Here is a 13,438-nt window from a genome sequence, read left to right as displayed (position 1 = left end):
TGGTCATTTCCTTCCCACACTGTTTGGCTCCGTGGTACACACTTGCCCTGCCATAGGGACAGAGGGCTGAAAATTGGGCTGAAGTTGGGCTTGGTGGTGTATGTATGGAGCCAGACATCAGTGATGGGAGGAGGAGAGCCGAAGGGAAGGGATAACCTGTTGTCCAAACATCTTCGTGGCTCAACAGTCCCTGTCTGACAGACACCAAATACAGGTGTTTGAGGAAGAGTGAAGGACCAGGGTGAGAATACTTTGATCATTTGCCCCAGAGTGCTTTCCCAGACTTGAGACATCTGTAGCTTCAGGGTTTAACAGCCTTTTTGGACTTTCAGGCTGTGAAAGGAAGAGCACGCAGTGTATTAAGGGAGTTTCAAGCACCTTTTCTGTGCTACATCAGGATGAAGAAACATAGCACATCATTTCCTGCACAAATTCTTTTATCCTGTCACAGGGTAAGTAGATGAAGAGGTCTGCCCATCTAAAATATCAGATCCCATTTTGTCAAACGGGGCACAGGAAATAGCAGTGTAGTTCACATATCTTCAATTTCAAGTCTCCTTGGATTTCATTCTGAGAGGTGAATTTGTTACAGAAAAGCTTAGATATTTCTGTGTGGCGAGTGTGGCCGGGTGGGTGCTGACTACCCGCAGCCTGACGGGGCCAAGGCAGTGCAATTACAGCTGGCAGAAGCAATCCTCAGGCTCAGAAGAGTCTGTGTTCATGTTTTATAAGGGACCTCATCATGTGTCTTCTGGCTTAAATGGAAAGCGTTAAAGGGCCTTCTGTAGCCTAAAAGGGGAAATAAAGATAGTCTCTTCAGGGCACTTTTGGCACATGCTGACTGCCTGATTTTTATAATTCACATTTCTTTCATTGAGGAAATAGTCTGTCTGGTACGCTGTCATTTTGCCCCATTGCCTGCAATTATGACTTCTTCATTCACTTTCCGCAATTGAGACTCCAGTTTCTTGGAATTATTCCTTGTCTAATGACTTCCATTGCTAATTTAGTTCTAAGTGATCCCTGGACAGCCACAACCATAAATGCATGTAGGTGGCTGGGCGATTTGTCAGGGCTCTGCCTCTAGGAGATGCTTAGTTTCAGTACTTTTATGAAGTATTTTAAATAGTTATCATCTGTTTTATGTCTGCATTATAAGGCAATCCTGAAGTATTGCTTTTTTCATTTTTAAGTCTAAACTTGTTGGTTTCTATTAGCAGTTTCAGTTTTTTGGCCTGCCTGAAACATCCCCGTAGGAACCTACTGGGCTCTGAGAGCAGAGCTGGTTGTGCCCTGCACGGTGCAAGCCACCATGGGAGCACGCTTGCCTTTCGGCCACGTTGACGTGTCTGTATGGACCTGAGTGAGAAACATCCCTCTCGCTTGCTCTGCTGACTGGAACAGCCACTGTGGCAGGCTGGTGAAGACTTGCCCCCTCACTGATAGTATTTTCACTTTCTGGCCCTCTGCAGTCACCACATGCATTAGCTTTCAAAATCTGCCATCATTATGCAGTTGAATTGACTAAGTATTTTCTTACTGGAGGTTCTTGTATCGATCTGGGCTACCTGTCTTTAATAGTTTAGCAAAACACAAAGAAACTCTTCTGGGAGGTAATTTCAATATTAAGCATTGAGGAAATGTGTGCCATCCAGAGCTAACAGTTTTGACTGGAGACATTTACGCAATGTTTTGCAGACTTATTAGGCCCTCTGCTTTCTCATAAAAATATCTGCAGTCTTCTGCCTTGATAAGGCATTTATTTCCTCCTATTCCTCCTGGTCCTAAAACAGAGAAAAGGGTGTTTCTACTGACCAGCAATAAGGATGAACTGGTCATAGCTGGTAAAATAAGATCCTGTCTCACTTACCTAGGCATGCTGTGGGATGTAATTGCACCTGTGGAAGGAAGGAACTCACGTTGTTATACTTTCAAAGCTACCGTTGTGAGTTAAACGATATTTTTCACTGTCGTTGCTTCTTTGCCGTGTTGGAATCTCAGCACGTTGGGGCATATGAATGTCTTATATATGCATACATATATCTCTCCTCATCAACTTTTCCATCTGCGAAGCATATCCTAAGAGACTTCAGAACGGCCGCTCAAATAAAGTAACAGCAAAGCATTTGCTATGCTGTTTTGTGGTTGGGGAAATCAAGTTGCTATGAAGTGGAATGATTTGCTCAAGATTGCTTTGAGAGCTCAGTATTCAGAATTATGTTTCCTAATTTCCTTGATTTTCATTAATATTGTTTCACTCTTTACTGTATTCTCAAGTTTTTTGAGTTTCTACAGATAAAAACAAGTGACACAGGATGGTCAGAGATAAGTGATTGATTCAACTAGGCTAAGAATAAAATTAGACTATAGCTGTAAAATAGACATGACAAAAATGTGATTCCTCTCTTTTGCACTAGTGCAGCTTTAGGCTTGCTTCTAATCTTGCTTTGTCTCAGGACAGCATCCTGTTTCTTGCTGGCTGTGTCACCCTACACCAGAGAGGAAAGGTTTGCTGACTGAATCCAGCTGTTCCCAAGCTGGAGACCCAGAAGTGGTTGACTGGGCCAGCCAGGCCAAAATGTTTGGGGGTGCTATAAAGAGCCTGGACAACTAAAACTTGTTCTGTAAACTAACATGCCAGAATGTTAAATGACAGCCATTGTACGGTTATGGTGGTGCTGATTAACGTTAAAAGTGAGAACCAGCTCTTACGTGACTTATGCTTTAACGTGAAATTTATTTTTCTAGTCCTTAGCACAGAGCATGAATAGATAGAATGATGTTTTGCTGGCAGTATCATCAGAACCTATGTTGTGTTGCTGGCCAGGGTTAGGACGCTGACAGAGCCCTTTCCGGGGTGGAAGTAGTAAAGATGGCGTGAGAGTCTGGCCCATGCACGACTGTTCAGCTTGGGCTTCATCGGCTCTCTGGGGCAGGTGCCTGTAGCGTTTTTGTGTGATGAATGCCTCTTCTAGCCATGGCTTGACTAAAGAGGAAGCATGCCTCTCAGCTGCTGGGGCGTTTGTTACTCTGATGGAACACCTTCCAGAGACACGTTGAGTGGATGGCCTTTAGCAAGTCTCCAGCGTAGCAATGTGGTGGAGGGGTTGCTGTGTGCTGAACTGTCACATAAGCAAGTATGTAAAATCCTTCCAAACGTGTCGTGTAGCCACAGTGTCACTGGTCACTTTGTGCTGTTGGTGTGAGGACAGAAGAGTGAGGCCAGGGGGTCGGAAGGGAAGGCTGCCGGTAAAGGGTTGTATTTCTCACTTGATACTGTATTGTGTGTGGCAGACGTTAAAGCTGCAGTCTGAAGCTTGGCTGCTAGCCTCCTGGTAACCTACTGCCTGAACTAAAGACAAAGTGTCTCTCTCTGCTCCTCCTGGAAAGGTGGCTTTGTACAAGGCTTGCTGTTCTCCATCTGCAGTGGAGAGAAGTGTTGGGAACGGTGGTAAAAACTACATGTGCAGCCTGTAGGGAAAGGAAGGGGACAAAGGTCCTTGTCAGCCTCACATAATCCTCATTTCAGTTACCCTCAAATTACAGACAGAGATAATATACCACATTTTCCTAGAGCGTGAGAAAAGCAGATCTTATATCAACACAAATGCTCAATTTGTCATGAATCTTAATGGAATATCCCCTTCAGTGTAGCCTAGTCATTGAGCTGGTTCCAGCTGTTGAACCAACACTTTATGAAATATCCTTTTAAAAAAAACAAAACAAAACACAAAACCACATGTTTCCATACGTTCATATATCCACTATAATTTTTAAATGGACCTCCAGGGCAGCACCTCGGTGGGAAAACATCTGCTTTTATACATGGACCTCTCTCATGGCGATAGCAATATAAAATATGTGGGGTAGAAGGTCCTTCTGATAATGCGGGAAGCTCTAAAGCCCAGAAGAGACAAGCTGCTGGGTGTTGCAGGGGAATGACTCGTGTGTGTAAATTGAAGCATCGGTATAATAGCTCACAGATTTTAAGGCCAGGAAGATTGTCCCCTTACAAACTGTGAATTGTGTACCCTTTGAGAGTTGCAAAAAGATTCAAGGTATAGCGGGCTGTGAATTATTATTAATAGCCTTGTAAGGTGGTTTGTTTAAAGAAGCAAAACAAAACAAATAACCCATACCAATTATTATGAAAAGAAAACAAGATAAAAATCAAAATCGATAAAGTTAAGTGGTTGCATACACATTCTCTTTCTTACTTAAGTGCTGATCGTGAAATTTTACCCATTGTTTCAGCCTTCAGTGGGTTTTATGAAGACAGATGAGCCATGAAGCAAATCAAGCTTTCAGAAAGTTTGATAAACTCTGCCTTTTTTAATCACCCTGCATAGCTCCGGGTGTAAAATTTACACAGAATAGAGTTTGTAGGTTCAGGGACTAGGTAATCATTTTTCCTGAGTTGTAGTGCAAGCCCAAGAGAGCTGTTAGACGTCCTAAAATAAATAAATATTGAGCCCGAGGGAGAGATGAGTATGTAATTACCTGAGGTCTGGCTTTTGTGCCCTCTCAGAAAGTTAATTTAAACTTTGGATAGCTGAAGGCTCTCTGCAAGAGGCAACACCAGAATATTGCTGCTGCCAGTGAATTTGTTTGGTGTGGCATTTCTATCTGTCTGCTTTCTGACTATCCATGCTCATGAGGAAATCACATGGTTTGGAGGGGAGACATGTGGGGTTTAACTAATAGTTGTGACCATGAATAGCAGGAAAAAGAAGGAGAATAAAGGGCTGGTTCTGCACAGCTTTCAAACCCAGTGCCCATTTCAGCTTGCACAGCAATTTTGTTGGTTGGTTGGTTGGTTGATTTTTTGCTGCTTTTTTTATTTGGTGCTGATTTACATCATTATGCTTGGGAAAAGATGAACATGGGATAGCTGGGGAGAATCATACTTCAGATATGTTCAGTTAAACAAAGGTGAGTCAATGGCATTATACAGGTATTGAGTACAGAAACAAGTATCTGTTAGAGATGAATTGTGTGGTTCAGACCTTGGGAGATTTGCTTGACCCAGTTACTCTTCACACTGTCTCACATCATCATGAGCTAATGCTCTCTTACCTTGGAAATCCCATTTGCTTTGGTGGGGCTGCCCTCACCTCAAATTCAGTAGCACAAGGGGAAGTCATGAAGTCCACTGTATGTTTATTTTCAGTCTCTTTAAAAATAGGTATAATTGGCAATGTACAAACTGATTCTTCATAATTCTTATCGAAGTCCTCTGAGTTGAAAATCTGAGTAGAGAATTGCAGTGTTGGATTTCGTTTTCTTGCTGTTTTAAATCCCTCCACCTTCACTGTACCCAGGGACAGTCCTGGCACGCACAGGAGCTGGGTCATGTTCTTTGGTCAATTCCTCCACTTCTGTTCAGCCTTCCAGTCTTTTTATATATTGTCTACTTGAGGCAAGTAGCAGCTGTAGCTTTAGCTGAGTGTGGAGGAGGTGGCAATTTCTGTATATTGGACACACAAATACTTCAGATCACTTTCCTAAACATTACAGCACGATATGAGTAACTGGTGTCATGATTCATTACTGCCGTAGCTTTTGAAGCTATGCCCAGGTCTCCAAATCATGTAACACAGCAGAGCTTGGCTGTAACAGGAACCGCTGCAGCTCCTGAGCAGTGTCCTTGGGGCAGGGAGCCACGGCTGTCCTGTGCGCCTTTGGCATATGTGCAGTGGGATTCAGGCTTATGCTGGAGCTCCTAGATCTTAGGCCAGTAATAATAATAAACCAAATCCTTCTTGGTAGTACTCCATCCACTCCTGGTCCTGTAGGGGTGTTACATACAGCACAGAGCTGAGCGCTGTGCAGACAAAGCGAGCTGGGGTGGCTGTGAGGAAAAAGAGGATTTCCCCCCTCCAGCCGCCAATTACTGTGTGGCTGGTGCTGTGGCTTAGAAAAGCTACAAGATTTCTTGTGATATTTAAGTGCATGCCTAGAAGGTGGCAATGGGTGAGCACTGGATCATCTTTCAAATGTACCATACATGGTGATGCATATGGAGCTCCACCAGGCTGATGCTTTTCTGTTCCTCTTGCTAATCCCATTTATCTTTTGGACAGCCAGCGCCTGACAATCCTACACCACCTTTAGAATCCCTGCATTCAAAAATGTTGTGCAAGATTTGCCCATTATTTTTCCTTTAAGCTGCTTGCATTTGGAGATTTTCCAGACGTGTTCTTGTAATTTTGGATGTGAACGTTCTGTACTAACAAAAGAGAAAAGGTCATTGAACCTGCATTTCTCTTTCAGCTACTGAAACAAGTGGCAACAGTCCACTACCTCAGCAATGATACTCAGAGGAGGACATTATTTTTACCTTTTTGCATTTACAGGATTGCCTTGGTTTTCACTTAGCTAAGTCATGGTAAGCAAGGAGCTCAGATCCAAACTGTACTACTTGTACCTGTGTCCTATGCTGTCTTTGGACAATTTTTGGGTTGTTACTCATGAGTTTTGTCTCTTTTAGTGGCTTTCATTGCTAAGGAAACTGCATTAGCACTAACTGTGGTGGTTGTTATCTTAGGCTTGAACACGTCCTAAATCACAGAAAAAACTTGGTAAAACCCCTATATCTCAACAGGACTACCCAGAAACACCATGTGAGATTGCTTACTTTGCATTTTTATGATGCAAGAAATCATCAGAAGTTGCTCTGATGAAAGACAAAACCAGAAGAGATGTTTGTGACGTGAAAATACTTCTGTTGCACCTATTTGGTACAGCTAGTCACTGTTGCACTTGAAGGCCTACCTGTAAAACTTTGAAGAATAGCTCCACAAATGGAAGTGGTTCCACATTACATTCCCCTAGTTTCAACCACATCACTTGGAGTGGGATTTTGGCACCAAACTTCCACAGGCACCTAAGAAAATCCCAGTCTTAGATTATTAGTTGTTGAATTAGCTGTTTTACTCTGTATGTGTACCTTCAGGACTGAAGAAGGTGAGGTGCATACATTTTCCTGCACAGATGCTCCTGGCCCTGGTTGGTATGTGGCTGTTAGAATCTGGCCTGAATTTACAGATTTTTAAGGAATTAACTCCAGTAGCCGTCTAATACTCTTGGACCTTTTTGTGTACCTCCCTTGTTTTAATAAGTAGGGAATTTGAAAGAGTTTTTAAATTGGGTGTTAGGACTTTGCTAGTGCCTCTTTCACCTAAAAAACAACACCTAATTAAATTCTGGTTGGCGGTACCAAGTTGCATAAAGTCTTCCTTTTAAAATGCACTTCTTCCATGAGACACTGAACTTTAAAGCACTGTACACAGACATAGATACAAAATGAGAGGTTATAAGTCTAGACATAATCACTGCACATAACCGTGTAGAAATAAGGGCAGCTCAGAATGTGTTCCTCCACTGTATGTACCGTTTATGACTGTTCAGTATTGTTTCTGCTTCAGTTAAAATGAAATCTCTCTAGGGAATAGACAGTATCTTTTGCGTTTCTACTGTAGAAAGCACACCATTGTGGTCTATAAATAATAATTTATACAGTGTTTGCCTTTAACCTTTCCATTCCTCTTGTGAATAAATAACTGCGATGCTGTCTTTGCAGTATTCTTTATATTAAGCATAGGGAGAAATAACATTATTTAGAGGAAGGTAAATTGCAGCATAAGGATATAATATATTTAGTGTGGAAGACCACTGCAGTTGTTTCTGTTTCTGGTTTATAATGAAGGCAGAATAGATTTAAAACCAGTGATGGATGGTTAATAGAAAAATATTGCAGAAATCCTGTAGTTAAAATATACAATTTGCATAGATATCTCTGGACACTTTCCAGATTTTCATTTTAGGAGGCACTATTACTTCTTTATCATCTATTTTTTCCTGGAATCCTTCATTAGGACATAACAAGGTGCTCTGCAGGAAATATCACTCATCAAGTTCATGACCAGTACGCAAGTGCACAGCAAATACCCAACTTCAGCTCCAGAGGCTGGCAGTGACTGCACTAAGATGCTGATACAGATACATGGTGATGCACTGCATGGACATCCCCTTTTGCCTTCTGTCATGGGCCCCCTTAGAAGGCAGGCACTTAGCCAAAAGGCATGAACTAAGGCAGTGATGCTACAGTGGGACATGTTTGTTTGCTTTAAGTAACTCGTACTGATGATTGCGAGCTCGCAGAGCACGTCCTTGTGCAGATACCAGCATTCATTGCTACCTTGTCCCTCATCCCATCTCTGTTTTATCTATCAGTTAGGGTTAGCCACGCTCTGTGGTAGCGAATTACTTGTATACAGGGATCTGTGCCGGGCACGTCTGGGCTTGGATTTCTATTGCCCTGTATGCTATAGACCTACAAAGTAAATTTCCTTGCTGATTAAGCAGAATCCACAAGTTTGTGGTTCTTAAACTTTCAAGAGTTTTGTTTCTTCAGTACTTTCAGGAGTTGTTATCATCATCTTCATTACCTATTAAAACAAAGTCACTCACCTGAAGATGGGAGACCCTGAATTTGCACCAGAATTTCTCCCACCATTCAGTAAACCTTATGGGCTATTACTTATAAGGTAAATACCAAGTCTGTAAGGCCTTAACGTCAAATATCCAGGCTGGATCTGAGAGCAAATGATGAGCTTGCATTTCCAGACTTCTCCAGAGGGCTTGGGAGTTAGAGGACTGACTAGTAAGTGATACATCTGCCCTTTTCACCTATGCAAGTTGAGCTTTGGCAATTTTTAGTGTTTAACCAAATGATGATACACCCTATATGGGGAATACTTGAAATACTGAGCAAGTATTAGCTCATTCCTTTTTGTAGTAACGCTGGAGGTGGGTGGCCAAAATACACTTCTGCATGTGGAATTTCTGCCTTCTGAGAGAAGGCGAAACCGCAGGACAGGTCTAGCAGTCAGAGTGAGCCTTCAGAAAGCCGATCTGGAGCTCATGGGACTTAATACAGTGCCTGCAAAATGTCATACAATACAGAGAGGTATTCCCACGGCCAGCTTCAGGTATTTTATGCAGGCCAACTTGTGTCTGGATGTTCTTGCTCTCCAGGTTCTGATCTGTCTCCATCACTTATATAAGGAGATTAACCTCCTAAAAGAGCCTTAAAATTTGTCAGGGTAAATATTTGTGCAAGTGGTGGTACTATGTCTTCATTCTGTACTTAATCTGTAATGCTTTCACTTTGACTTACTTTCTTACCCGTGAGAATGACGAGTAACATGGAAATCTTTTTTCATTAGGTTCCCGTGTATGTTATGTGTAATGTGGCTTGCACAGTAATTTTAATGCAAGTATAAATGTGGTCTCCCAGGCATATTGGCTTTTGAAGTCCTGAAATTGCTGCATCTCTACCCACATAGAGCAATCTAACCCCCTTGGTTTGGAGAAGGTTCCTTGCGGTACTTATCCACAGGCTCCATGTAGCAGCATATAAAAAGGTTTCTGTATTTACTTCCAGTCTGACCTCTGAAGACCCTTATTCTGTGTCCCAGAAATAAACTTATTCACTGTAGTACAGCTTCAGCATCCAGTCCCAAATTGCCTGAAACTGCACAGGGGGACTCCTTTTGCTGAGTACTCTGTAGTGCCTTGAGCCACTAAACAGACTTGGAGTTAAATAAACTGTCTTGATCTAAAGCATCTGCCCAAACAAACTCTTTATTTACAACCAAGAACAATCTCTCCTCACTGGTTCTATGTTACATCCACTAGGTTTAATGGCAACTACACAAAGCAGTAGAGAGGTGTTTTACTTTGAATTTTTGGAACAAATGTTGGGAATTAGTGCTTGCAGCTCGTAAATAAAATAGCTGTATTTTATATGCAGCTCTATTCATTGGATCAGATGTCTAAAAATACACATGAAAAAGGTAACTGGTGGCACATACCCAGTTTTCTGGGAAAAATTTCCATTAAGTTGAATGACCACATCAAAATCACAGGGGAGAAAAGAAACCAAGAGCTAAGAAGTGACAAGACAGAAGTTTCTGAAGACAGTTTGGAAGCAGTTGGAGGATTGATGTGGCTGACAGATAAGAGGGCTGTTCCAGGCAGCAGAGTAGGTGATGTGGGATGCTTTTTTATGAATAATGTTAAAACAATCTGAAAGGACAGCATAGAGAGTAGTGAGAGGAGAGCTGGGAGAATGAGAAACATGTTTTGCATCTAAAACAATGATCCAACTTCCCCTGAGCAAACTGCAGCTTTCTGCATGTGTCCAGAAGCTGATTCGTCAGCTACCACTGCCGGTGGATCAGTGGAGAAGAAAACACTTGGCAAAACACATAATTCTGCTCTGATACTTACAATATTTTTCTGCATTTCTCAAACTGCTTGGTGTGGATGGAAAAGAGTTGGTGGCCTTTCAAAGGGCATCTCTAGGGATAAGCTCTGTCGAAGGGTAGTCTCACTGCTGGGAATTAGTTGACAGTATGCAGCTGTGGTAGTAGCACATACAAAATAATATTAGAGATCAAGTTCAAAGTCTGGCAGGGAGGATAAAACAAACAACTGTCCCTTCTCTTCCAGTACATGACTGAGGCATCAATAAATGGAAAAACCCCGATGTGTCAGGCACAAAACAAGCGAGTTGTGGAGTTTCGGGTTTTTTTTCTTTTGCTTTTCTTTCCCTTATGCGTGGCTAACTCCCAATTTCAAGTATCAAAATGCAGTTTCTGTTGTGCAGGATGGTGTTTTCTTGCTGCTATAAAACTTCTAGTGAACTATTAAACTCCAGCGGCATTTCATCCCTGAGCTGCTTGCACCTCACTGTTGGATGAAGTGACCTGGGAAGAGTATGTGTATTTTATCTTGTTAAATTCATAAAATACTGAGATGATTTTTAAGAGTTAAAGTGCTGTATAAGTGCAAGATGTGATGATTTTGGGAGAGCTGCTGTGAAAAGTGGTTCTGATGTATGTTAGCTCACCTGAGGGCAAAGTGGACTTCTTAAGGGAAAAGAGTATGTGCAGGAGACCTTGGACTTAGTACTGTGGGCAAAGGTCATGCTGTAAAACACCTGAAACCCTTGAACTGATGGTTGTGCTAAATGAAGTGCTAACTCTTGATGATGCTGGCGGGGAGCTGGTCCATGAAAACAAGTTTGCTCCCTGCAGAAGACAATAGTATTTCATTTAATTTTTTTTCCTTCTGAGGCTCTCTACTCCATGCAATGCTTAGATGAATTGAAGGGACTACAGGTTAAGTGTGCAGCGTGTTCATTGTTTTTGTATAGCTTTTCCTCTCCTCCTCTCCTGATTCTTTGTAACTAGAAGTAACGTTTTGGTGAACACCTACCTTAGCAGACTTGATCAGCCTGCCTTCTGCTGGATTTGCCTAGCTGGCTTTATCTAAAATTGGTGCTTGTGATTATCACACAAGCATAGAGTGATTATGCAACAGGGTGGAAGCTCTTGTGCTTTGTCTGAAATCAGGTTTTAGACACTCTTTCTCTCCTCAATGGCATCTTTAATCCAAAAAAAGAGAAAAAAACAAAAGCAAAAATCACTGAAGCAAATAAGGCTTTCCTTTACACAGAAAAGATTTTGGTTTTAAAGCTGTCATGTAACTGGCAGGAACAGAAGGGTACCACCAGCTAGGAGAGAAGATAAAATTTTATTGTTTCAGTGAGTTGAGTGAGTTGTACTTAGGAGCTTTTCAGAAAATTGTGCTAATTTCCTCCTAACACCCAAAACAGTGCACTTCATGCTGACACATAGTTTGAAATGGAGGTTAATAGTACCAGATGTTGGTTTGTGTTATTATTAATTGTTTGTATTACAACAGCACTTGGTGGCCTTGTTCAAAGTGAGTGATGCTGCATGCAGTTCTGCTGCAGCGAAAGAGGCAGTCTGGGCCTTACCTGCTGAGCAGAGGACGTGGGTAAGGATGACAGGGGACGCACAAATGTCAAGATGTGACTTGCCCCAAGTCATAAAGCAAGTCATTGGCAGGGCTGGGAATAGAAATCCGTTCTCATGAAACTCAGCAGAAATAATATATGGCGATACCGGTTTTGGCACTTAATCCCGGCATAGTACACTGGTTTATAGGTTTATAAGGTGTCCGGTTTGATGCTCTTTCAAGTTTTGATATCTTTAATCTTGGTGTCTGTGAGTTTATGGGGAAAGCTGGAAATGGAACAGGAAAGTGACAGTCCTTGAATTTGTCCTAATCCCACAAGTTACAGTAAATCAGTGGTGGAAGCATATTGCATATCATGGTGCTATGCATGACTGATCAGGTCTGTCCTTCAAATGCTGTTAACTTCAGCCCAGTTAAGCTATATTTCTGTATGTTGAACACAAAGCAGTGTGGGTTGAGAGATTAGGGAAGAATTAAGTATTTGTTCTCTAATCCTGAATGTTTATAAATCAGTGTTCGTTACTTTAGGTGCTTTTAGAGAGTTTACATCCCAGTTTTTGTAATAATTTCATGACCCATCTGGCTAATAAAAATACTTCATTGCAAGAGAAGAAATAAAATCTGTTGCTGTGAAGTGTAAGCATGCAGATCTTTTGCTTAATTGGGGGCTAATTGCTTTTATTGTGGATTCTGATAAATTAAAAATAATAGTGGGGCTAGCCCCATCCCACATCATTGTCTGTAAACATTCTGCATAGATTTAGCCCAGTCTGTGGAAGAAGAAACCTGAACCGAGGCCATTGGAGCCCCCCCTGTTTCTAGGAGTAAATTTATGCCTTCAATGCTTTTAAGAATGTATGGAGGTTTTTGACGGTGGCATTTGGGGGTGGGGTGTGGTTTTTCTGGCGGGGACGGGAGGTTGAGTGCTGAGGCACAGGGGTACCGAGGGGACACGAGGATGCTGCGGGGTTTGTCGCCTGGCTGGCAGTGGCTTGCAGGCACAGCGCAGTAGTGCAGGAGTGCTGAAGAATGGTGTGTGTGGGGAAACAAAGACGGACGTTATCTTCAAAGGATCATCTTTCCACTGATAAGGAGAATGGTCTCAAAGTGAAGAAAAGGGGGTTTGGCTGGAGGAGGAAATCTTGCACTAAGCATTAGCCGGGCTATTGATTGCCCTAGATTCAGCATTTAATCCTTTCTTTAATCACAAATCAATTCTACTGTGTGTTTGAGTTTTTTAAACTTTTCATCCAAATGCTCCAGACTTCAGAACGACAGTGTTGTGAGAGACTTTGGGGAACTGGAGCCCACCAACACCCTGACATTCCTGCCACTTCAGTGCAAACGGGGGGGGGGGGGGGGGGGGGGAAATATATATATATATATTTGGGGGGGCAAGGAAATCTGTTAAGACTTGCTATGTTTGGGTCTTTATCTTGGAAGGAAGAAGTCCAAGTCTAATACTTTGTCTCCTTAAAGTCCTTAATCAGCTTGGGATTTTGCTAGAAAGGGTATTTGTTTTTCTTTCCTTTGATCTGCATTTAACTCATGGAATAGATAGGCAGACATGGGTTACACTCCTGCC

At 42.1% G+C, this 13,438-nt stretch overlaps 1 protein-coding gene across 1 annotated transcript in view; it reads left to right on the top strand.

Annotated features, from left to right (window-relative positions):
• GPC1 (glypican 1) overlaps positions 1 to 13,438 on the top strand; it is a 218,756-nt gene that overhangs the window by 24,093 nt on the left and 181,225 nt on the right. The gene's annotated exons all lie outside the window — the stretch shown is intronic.

This window comes from Athene noctua, chromosome 8 (assembly GCF_965140245.1).
Source record: "Athene noctua chromosome 8, bAthNoc1.hap1.1, whole genome shotgun sequence".
In the NCBI taxonomy this organism is placed as follows: Eukaryota; Metazoa; Chordata; class Aves; order Strigiformes; family Strigidae; genus Athene; species Athene noctua.
Note: the sequence above shows the minus strand (reverse complement) of the source record. Positions and strands in the feature narration are given on the sequence as shown.